Source organism: Onychomys torridus, chromosome 3 (assembly GCF_903995425.1).
Source record: "Onychomys torridus chromosome 3, mOncTor1.1, whole genome shotgun sequence".
In the NCBI taxonomy this organism is placed as follows: Eukaryota; Metazoa; Chordata; class Mammalia; order Rodentia; family Cricetidae; genus Onychomys; species Onychomys torridus.
The window spans coordinates 135,467,024-135,477,909 of record NC_050445.1 but is presented as its reverse complement, the minus strand read 5'-3'; positions in this window follow the sequence as shown (position 1 = coordinate 135,477,909).

Sequence of the window (10,886 nt, the reverse complement as noted above, 5' to 3'; positions counted from 1 at the left end):
GAGGGGTGACCAGGGACCTAGGAGAGTGGAGAGCTGGCGTCCTAGATGCTGAATGAAGACGTTGCATGCCCTCTCCCAGAGGACCAGGGCCTAGCCATGCGCAAGTAACCACCCACTCTGGCACCTCCCAAAGAACCCAGTTCCCCTGCTGTCTCCCTGGGGTGTCTTCTCATTGCCAGGGCCAGAGGCTTGAAGTCCTGCTTTCTTCCTTTCCTTGTCAACTTTGCTCTTAATGCTTGTAGTGTGAGTGCTGCTCACCTTCGTCACCTGCCCTGCTGAGGTCCCTGGCTTCCTGTGGCTCCAGGATGGAATTCGGAAAAGACACACAGACACACCATCACCATCACCATCATCACCACCATCACCACCACCATCACCATCATCACCAAACATGATCTCATACACACACACACACACACAAGAGACAGAGGGAGGGAGGGGGGGAGAGAGGGAGGGGGAGGGAGAGAGAGAGAGAGAGAGGTGAACTGAGCCTTGTGATGGAGAAGCCGCAGCACCCTGTAAGGACAGCATGTCTATTATATATAGTTGAACAGAGAGATGGTTATTGCATACAGCTGAACAAAGAGATGAGGCAGAGTTATTGCATCCAGCTGAACATGGAGGCAGCTTTAGCCACCCTTGGGAGGAGCAGGCTCTGTACGGGAGCAGTCTTGAGGCTGTAAACACCCCAGAGGAGAAAGCTAAGTGGACATTTTCTGCACTCACCGTGAACATCTGTACGTGGACCAGAGGAAGGCTTTGCCATCCCTCACCTCACCTGGGGTTGGGGGTGGGGTTGCACTTTTCCCATGGGTCTGAGACTAGAGGTCCTTGACATGGCCAGCTCGTGTCAACGTTAAGTCAAGAACTCCACAGGTTCAGGGCTTCCTCCCCTCCCCACACAGCCCCTTCCTTACCTATCCTGTCTCGTCACCTCCTTCTCCACTTCGCTCTCTCATTGTCCCCTAAATCACCTTCCTGTGACTCCCTGTCTCACTGAGTAAAAGCCCCAGTCTCTCACCACAGCACAGCCGCCTTCTCCATCCTGCCGCCGTCCCACACCTCCCCTGTGGCCCTTGCTTGCTGGATTCCCGCCATCACGTCATGCTCACCCACCGTGCATACACAGGTGTCCCCTGCATGGCCATCCCACCCCGCTTGTGGGCAGGTCACCTCATAGACTTCTGTGCCTTTCTCTAAGAGATAGCACTCGGGCCTGGAGAGATGCTCAGCGGTTGAGAGCACTGGCTGTCTTCCAGAGGACCCAGGTTCAATTCCAGGACCTACCTGGCAGCTCACACCCATTTTTTCATAGTACTTACACTCCTTGGCCTAAATATACACTTGTTGATTTTATTCCTACTAAAATGGAAGGCCCGTGGTTGGGGCCATATTGTTGTGCACAGGCATGTCTGGCGTCTGACAGGATTCCGTCTGTGTGTTCAGTCCATGGTTCCTGCTGACCCTGCATGTTTATCTGTAAGGCTCCCTTTTCCTTGGGGAGTGTGGCAGAAACCAAGACTGGAGGTTGACCTGGGGAGAACCTCAGTTCTGCGGCTCACCAGCGTAGACCCTGTACACTGCCTTCACTCTTTCAAAACTTGGTTGTTTTTCTCTAGGTGGGCTTTGTGTCCCTATTATCTTTGCTGTAGGCTTATGTCAGAACTAAATGAGGGCTGGAGATGTAACTCACTTGTTAGCGGGCCTGGCATGCACAGAGCCCTGTGCCTACTCCCGGCACTTCGTAAGCCAGGCATGGTGGCACATACCGTATCCCACCACTTAGTGGGTAGAGGCAGGAGGATCCGAAGTTCAAGGTTATTGACTGCCTTAACAAGTTCAAAGCCACCCTTGCTACATGAAACCCCTATTTCAAAAAACAAGAGGGAGCAGTTGAGCTTTTTAGAGTACAGAATTCCTCATACAGAACCATTTTTCTAGGCAGTATAAATGTAGACTCAGCATTTGGTGGTTGCAGGAACAGCTCAGGGTTGCCCTTTAGGATTTGGGAGTTTGTCCCACCATCCTTGGTTCTGCACATTCCATGGAGGGAGGAAAGGGAACTTTCTAGAACATTCCCAAGACTTTTAGTCCCATGACTACAAGGTGGTCACCTGGGCACCCCTAAATGTAAGGGGCAGGGACAGAGTACAGTGAAACTCATCTAAAATTCAGGCTGTGGGACCAGAGAGATGGCTCAGCAGGAAAGGTGATTGCTGCCCACTCTGACAAACCCCACCCCACCCCCCAAAATATATATGGTTTCCTGTATCCCAGGCTCGCCTCAAGCTTGCTAGGTAGTCAAGGGTGGCTCTGGTCCTCCACCTCCTGTGTTGAGATTATAGACATAAACTATCGTATCTGGTTTATGCCACTCCACCAACTGAACTATATCCCTAGCCCAATTTACTTATTTTTTGAATCAGAATCTTGCTTTGGAACTCAAAGCTGCCAATTCAACAATTTTTCTGTCTCAACATCCCAAGTTCTAGGATTAGATGAATGTGGTATGGACTGGATTCTGGACTCTGATTATTTCTGTTGTGGTTATTTCTTTTCTTTTCTTTTCTTTTCTTTTCTTTTCTTTTCTTTTCTTCTCTTCTCTTCTCTTCTCTTCTCTCTCTCTCTCTCTCTCTCTCTCTCTCTCTCTCTCTCTCTCTGTATGGGAGGGGGTATGAGTGTGCATGGACACCTATCTGCTCATGCATTTAGAGGTCAGAAGTCTTTGTCTGGTGTCTTCTTCAATCATTCTTCACCTTATTTTTATTTAATGATTAAATTTTAATTTTTGTGTATAGTTGTTTGGATTACAGTGTATCTGTATACCACATACCATATTTGTGTTTGATGCCTGTGGAGGCCAGAAGAGGCTCTCAGATTCCCCGGAACTGGAATCACAGATGTTAATCTTGTGGGTGCTGGGCGTCAAACCTGGGTCACCTGGAAGAACTGCAATGTTCCTAACCTCTGAGCCCCCTTATTTTGTAATACAGAGTCCCTTACTGAACTGGGAGCTCACGGATGTGGCTAGTCTGGTTGCCAGTGAGCCCTGGAGACCTCCTGTCCCCACCTTCCTGGTGTGGTACAATGGGCAGAAGCCACCACACCTGGCTCCAAGTTTTGTGAAATTGTATTTACTATGTGTGTGCAATGTGTGTGGAGGTGTGCACGTGCACTGGCAAGTGTGTGCAGGTCAGAAGACAGCTTTGTAAAGTTGGATCTCGCCCACCTTCATGTGGGTTCTGGGGGTTGAAATCAGGTTGCTAGGCTTCCATGGGAAACAGTTCCCTGCTGAGCCAGCCCAGTGTTTGTAAATGAGCATCAGTGATTCATGTGGTTTGGAGCCTCACAAACCCCAGTAGACAGAGGCAATTCTTTCTTTCTTTTCTTTTTCTTTCTTCCTTTCATGGTTTTGGTTTTTTGAGACAGGGTTTCTCTGTGTAACAGCTCTGGCTGTCCAGGAACTCACTCTGTAGACCAGGCTGGCCTCTAACTCAGAGATCCACCTGCCTCTGCCTCCTGAGTACTGGGATTAAAGGCGTGTACCTGTTGCATTTCTTACAAATAAGGTACAAAGGCAGACGCCATTCAGTGATTCATTTCAGAAACATAAGACATGCCATTTGGCCAGGCAGCACGCAGCATCATGGTCTTCCCCCAAGCATTGCCTGGTGGAGCCACAGACAGCACGGCAGGCTGAGCTTGTGTGGAGTGCAGCTGGGTTTGGAGAAAACAAGGGCAAAACCAAGTGTGGCCATGTGAGGTCACCAGGACTCTAGCTCAGATCCTCTGGCACAGCCCCGGGAACTGTTGTGACGGTGGTCATTTCTTCTCTCTCTTGCTTGTGTTTGGTGAGACATCATACATGATTCCTGGCTGGGTACAGAACTGCAGCGTGCATACTGACAGTTCGTACATGGATCTGCGGGGAGGGCAGCTCCTCCTCCTCCTCCTCCTCCTCCTCCTCCTCCTCCTCCTCCTCCACCACCACCACCACCACCTCCACCACCTCCACCCCTCCACCCCTCCACCCCTCCCGCCTCCCCCTCCACCTCTCCACCTCCACCCCTCCACCTCCACCACGCAGCAGGAAGTCCAATCCTGTCCCCAGGGCTGTTAGCCAAATAGGAAGTGGAGACTGGAGTCAAAACCAACTGCCTTCATCTGCTCAATATCAAACTGAATGAAAATGTAACCTGTACATGTTTTGATGAAGCAACAAAACCAAGGGTGTCTAGGACAGCCAGGTCAGTCACACCCTGTTTCAAAAAACCAGAAACAAACAAAACCAACGAAACAAGCAAATAGGCCATATATCAACTTAAAAAGTGTGTAAGGTTTTTTGTTTGTTTGTTTGTTTGTTTTGGTTTTTCAAGACAGGGTTTCTCTGTGTAGCTTTGTGCCTTTCCTGGAACTCACTTGGTAGTCCAGGCTGGCCTCAAACTCACAGAGATCCGCCTGGCTCTGCCTCCCGAGTGCTGGGATTAAAGGTGTGCGTCACTACCGCCCGGTGTGTGTAATTTTGTTTTTGAGCTGAGGATCGAACCCTGGGCCTTACACTTGCTAGGCAAGCACTCTACCACTGAGCTAAATCCCCACCCACTGTGGGTAAGTTTTTTAATAACTATTTTTGCATTGTTGAAAGTGAAACTCAGGGCTTTGTGCATGCTAGGCCAGGGTTCCAACACTTGTGTTTTGTTTTGTTAGGATAGTGTCTTATAGCCCAGGCTAGCTGAAAAACTGCTTTATTGGGAGGATGACCTTGAATTCCTGAGCTGCCTGCCTTCACCTCTCTAGTGCAGGAATTGTAAGTATACATCACACACCTGGACCCCGTGACCCTCACCAGTCCCCTCCAGTGTTGAGATCAAACCCAGGGAATCATACATAGTAGGCAATGAGCCTGTAATTTCTTTTATTTTATTTTGGGGGATGGGTTTCAGTATGTTATCTAGGCTGGTCTTAAACACCTGGACTCAAGTGATCCTCTGCCTCCCCAGGCTTGTGCCACTACCATGCCTGATGAACCCATATTTTCCATGATATTATCAGTCTGGGACAAAGCTGCTGTCAGGCATTCACAGTGAACAGATAAAACCACTGAGGCACTATGTGAGTGGCCCACAGGTGGCAGACCCCCCAGAGCTGCTGAAGAACACCTCCGAACTGCCTGACAGGCACTGGGAGCATGTTGGTAATCAGGACACCCCACAGAGCCAAGGTTGCTGTAGCAACCGGATGCTGCCTTGAGGGAGGAATTTTAAAATACATCAGCTAAAATAATTGTGTGTGTGTGTGTGTGTGTGTGTGTGTGTGTGTGTGTGTGTTTTAAACACCATTCTGTCATTTCCCAGTGTTCCTGCTCTGCTGAGATGGGTCATGTTAGGATGCTTGTTTCTCTGCCTGAGGCTCTTGGCAGCTTCTGGGGCCTGGAGGTGGGAAGATGTCACAGAGTGTGAACTGCTAGGAAGTTGACCGAGGTTTGGCCCCATTTACTTCCAGATTCCTTCAGCTCTTGCTTCCAAAGCCTGTGCCCTTTTTTCTTTGGAGGATAGGAGTCTAGCTTGACGCTCTCCCATCTCCCCCGACTCTGACTCCCAACCCTTCCTGCATAGCCACAGAGTTCCTTGGGCCCTCTCTTTGCAGGGCAGGGCACATCCCTTCTTCCTCTGTGTCTATTCCTTCCTCTGCTCCTGCTTCTTCATTTACTCAACCGGCAAACGCTGCTGGGCTCCTACCAAGCAGCTTGTACAGCTAGTCAGTAGACACACAGGAGGCTCATTAGCCAGCTAGCAAATCAAGCTCTATATTAAATTGAGTATTAAGTTGTATTTGTTGTAGAAGCATCTGGTTTTAGATTAATTTTGTGCCACGCCCATATTTGGGTGCTTACATCCAGTTGTGATGGGCCTATGTATGATGGCTATTCTTGGTTGTCAACTTGACTACATCTGGAATTAACTCAAACCCAATCAGCTGGGTACACCTGTGAGGAATTTTTCTTAAATCATTTGAAGTGGGAAGACCCACCTTTAATCTGGGCCACACCTTCTCGTGGCAGCCTGTAAAGGACGTGGAAGAAGGACGCTTTTGCTCGTGGCCTGCTTGCCCTCACTCTTGCAGGGAAGTCCATTCCTTCACTGGCATCAGAGCCTGCTTCCGTGGGAGTCTGGCATATAGGGAAGACCTGCTGAGACACCCAGCCTTGTGGACTAAACAGCTACTGGATTCTTGGTCTTCCCATTGGTAGGCAGCCATTGCTGGACTAGCTGGACCGCTGCCTGTAAGCCACTCTAGTACCCCATGTGTGTGTGTTCATTCTACCAGTTCTGTTCCTGTAGTGGGCCTTGACTAACACACTATGCATGTCCAGTTAGTGGAGGCCCTATGTGCTGAGCCTCAAATCAACCTGATGGATGACGAGAAGAAACTAGGGTGATGAATAGGCCCCTGCAAAGTTGGCGGAGAAGGCAAACCCTGCAAAATGGTTAGTTACAGTTGTGCAGTCGTTACAGATTATGATGAAGAATCTCAGGCCAACGATGCTATTGAAGAATACTTCAGATGCATGAAATGACCAAATCAAGAACGGGTTCATTTTAAGAGAAGAAAGGAAGGGCAGGGCCTGGAGGCTCCTGGAGAGTCCCTGGTTCACTTAAGTTCACATCATAAAGCCCCAAACCTAGTGCCTGGTGTTTGTGGGCCATGGCCTCAGCAATGGACATACTTGCTTGGGAAGAGTGCGGCTTGCATGCATCTGCTGGCTTCCTCTCAGAACTCTTCCAGCCACAACCCCAGCCAGTGGTTTGGTGCCATCTGAATTCGAGGCACGCCCTCACACTCGGTCACTGCCCAACATGTCAGTCCTCTCTGGAGATGCCACCACAGCCATATCTAGAGATCCTAAATAGCTCTAATTCCAGTAAAGCTGACAGCTAAGACCAACCACCATCACCCTTGGCTTCTGTGATGGTTCCTGTTGTCAGCTTGCTGAGATGCAGAATCAGCCATCTCGTGCTCATGAGCTAACTAACCCTCTGGGCATGCCTAGAAGGGGTTTCTTGACCAGGTTATTTACAATGGGAGGACCCACCCTAAATGTGGGCAGTGCCTGCCAGGGCAGCACAAATTAAAGGAAGTCTAAGGGGAGCTCTTACTTTTGAATGCCGCCTTTGCGTCTGTCTCCATAGAGGGTTTCACTGATGCCATTGCTGCCGCCGCCGCCGCCACCGCCGCCGCCGCCATCCTTCACCATAACAGAACCAACCTCTTCCATCAGTGTGACCTCAAGACCAAGCCAGCTCCAGACTGACTGCTGAGGCGTCCAGCTACGTGGACCGAGCAGATAGGTTCTCAGCCTCTCCAGTTTGAAGACATTCATTTTTTGGACTACCCAGACTGTACCATGCAAGCCAATCCAACTAATCTCCTTTTAATATATATTTATTCTATTGATTCTGGTCCTCCAGCGAACTGTAGCTAATCAGCTTGTATATGGTAGAGGCAGGATTTGAATCTAGGTGATCTGCCTTTAGGGTATACTCACTGTGATAAGATACCCCCAACAAAAGCAATTTACAGGAAAAGGATTTATTTTGCCTCATGGTTTGAAGTTACAGACCATCATGGTAGGAAAGTCACAGCATCAGGAGCTTGGGGCATCTGGTCACACTGCATCTACAGTCAGGAAAGAGGGCAAAGAATGCTTGTGCTCAGCCCACATTCTCTTTTTTGTACAGCCCAGGATACCAGCCCAGGGAATGATGCCACCCAAAGCGGGTGGGTGTCTTAGCTACTTAGCTACTCTTGCTGTGACAAAACACCATGACCAAGGCAACTTATAAAAGGAAATCTTTAGCAGGGTAGTGGTGGTTCGTGTGTTTAATCCCAGCACTCAGGAAGCAGAAGCAAGCAGATCTCTGAGTTCAAGGGCAGCCTGGTCTATGGCCAGAGCTATATAGAGAAACCCTGTCTCAAACAAAACAAAACAAAACAAAAAGTGTTTAATTGGGCTTATGGTTTCAGAGAGTTAGAGTCCAAATGGCATAGCAAAAACATGGCAGAGGGTCATTGGAGAGCTCACATCTTAACCCACAAACCGAAAGCAGAAAGGGAGGGCAGGCTGGGAATGGTTCAAGTCTTTTGAAACCTCAAAGACACACATCCTCCAATAAGCCACACCTCCCAATTCTTCCCACACAGTTCCAGTGATGAAGAAGTTGTTCTCATGCTTTCCTTTAATTTCATAAATGAATTTCCCTTAATTTTTAAAAACTTTTTTTCGGTTTTTTTGAGACAGGGTTTGAGTAACAGCCCTAGCTGTCCTGAAACTCGATTTGTAGACCAGGCTGGCCTTGAACTCACAGAGATCCGCCTGTCTCTGCCTCCCAAATGCTAAAAGAATGTGCCACTATACCCAGCACAGCTTTTAAAACATTTAAAACAGCTGCTTTCCTGTGTTAACTGGTATTTGGGCTTCCTCAGAACCAGTTTCTACCAACTGCTTTCTCCCAGTGTAGAGAAAATACAAATCCCTGGTGATTTTGTTTTCACATGCCTCATATTCTTCGTTGAGAACTGGACAGTTCGGTTCTGTGGTTGTGACCCAGTTGGTAGAGTGATTGCCTTGGATGTGTGAAGTATCATCAACACCCAGCACCACATAAACCAGGCAGTGTAGCATGTGATTGTAATCCCAACAGTAGGAAGGTGGAGGCAGGAGGATCAGAAGTTGAAGATCATCTTTGGCCATACATCAAGTTTGAGGCAAGGCTAAGTAACTAACACACACAATAATAGGTCCAGCATATATTGTTTGCTCCCAGAAAAGAGTCTACCAACCAGCTGACGATTCTAATCTGAGGATGTTCAATGAATCTAAGCACACTGAGTTCTTTAGTCCATTCACTTTATTCCTCTATGGTGATTCTATCTGCATAGTTTCTTTTTCTTTTTTATTATTAAATATGTTTATTTATTAAAACTTTTTTCCATTTTACATACCAACCCCAGTCCCCCCTCCCTCCCTTTCTCCCACCTCCTCACCTCCCTCCCACTCTACCCCCATCCACTCCTCAGAGTGGGTAAGGCCTCCCATGGTAGTGAACAAAGTCTGGCATACCAAGTTGAAGGAGAGCCTAGCCCCTCCCCATTGTATCAAGGCTGAGCAAGGTATCCCACTACAGGAAATGGGCTCCACAAAGCCAGTTCATGCACCTGGGATAAGTTCTGGTCCTGCTGCCAGGGACCCCACAAATAGATCAAGACACATAGCTGTCACCCACATTCAGCGGGCCTAGTTCAGTCCCATGTAGGTTCTTGAGCTGTCAGTCCAGAGTCAGTGAGCTCCAACTAGAACCGGTCAGCTGTCTCTGTCGGTTTCCCCATCATGATCTTGACCCCCTCTTTTTTTTTTTTTTTTGGAATGTCGAATGTCATTTATTGAAGGAGGGAGGTCTTAAATACAGGGTTACAGCACAATGGGGGAAACCACGGTTGGCAGAAGTTTGCTTCTGATTTTTTTTTTTTTTTTCAGCTGAGGATCAGATCCCGGGCCTTGTGCTTGCTAGGCAAGCTCTCTACCATTGAGCTACATCTGCATCCCCGCTCCTGATGTTTTACAATCTTGCATCTAAGCAGTTAACGCCCAATATGCTGGATTCACAGAGGAGGAGCTTCCCTTAAGCATTCAGGAGGGTGGAGTCTCACAGTGAATTAGCATAGGGAGGATATCGAGGTCAAGGTCAGCAAGCAAGGCAACAGTTACCCAAAACAGGGGCCAGGGACCTACAGGTCCCCCCCTTTTTACTAAAAAATGAGCTTCTGACTTAGGTTGTGTGGGACATCAGCAGGTCACCTTACCCATCACGGAGACACCTGTCCAGGCCCCACAGGCGTTCTGTCTTAGGTTGGTGATCGCCCCCCAGGCATTACCCTTCTCTGAATACTCATTATCATACAGGCTCAATCGTGTGAGAGCTGCAGAGTTGACTGTTGCCAAAGATCTCTAAGTGGTGCTGGGCTTGCAATCTGCTGCACAGTTTCTGTTCTGCTCTCTTACTTAGCTCTTCTCAGTCCCTCCTGCTCCCCGTCCCTCCTGTTCTCAGTCCCTCCTGCTCCCGGTCCCTCCTGCTCTCAGTCCCTCCTGCTGTTCTCTCAACATTCTACCTTGTTCTTTCCATCTCCGTCCTCATCTTTGTTCTCCTCCATCAATCCTCTTCTCCCAGGGCTCTCAGAGAACCAGTATATGTACCCACACAGTAATTCTTTGGTAAAGCAATATGAGGCTTGATGTTTTCAGGGTCTCAGAGAGAGGTGATAAGGACCCACACATCCCACTCATAAAGCAATAATTGTCAGCTTCCAATTACAACCCAAAGGGGAGTGACTAAAGGGGAGTTCTCTAGTAGGGTCAGCTAAAGGCTAAGAGCAATTGCTGAGGAGAAAATCTAGGAATAGCACCTGGCTAAGGAGGAATAAAAACTTAATTTGCACGAGAAAGAAGCTTGGCACCTATTGCCTGTCTGGCCTTGTAGGCAATCTCCTTGGGTCAGTGGGAAGTAACTGCCTTAACTCAGTAACTAGCAAATGGCTGAAACATCATCCCAGGAATGTGAGCAGTAAATCTCTTAAATTAGGGTCTTGTGTAAATAACCTGGGGTGAAGGGTTGAGGATTTAATTGTTAGTGGTTCTTTTCTCTCTCTGTGAGTAAGATGAGCTGATGTTTATCTATGTGCAGTTTTGTCCTGGGAGCAAGGTACCTTTGCTGAAATACTTGTGTCTGGAGAATGGCCCTAGCCAGCTATATGTTAATGAAAAATAAACGCAGCTGGGGACAGTTGTCCAATTACCCCAAATGTATAGGGAAAGTTGTGCCCAAGATTGA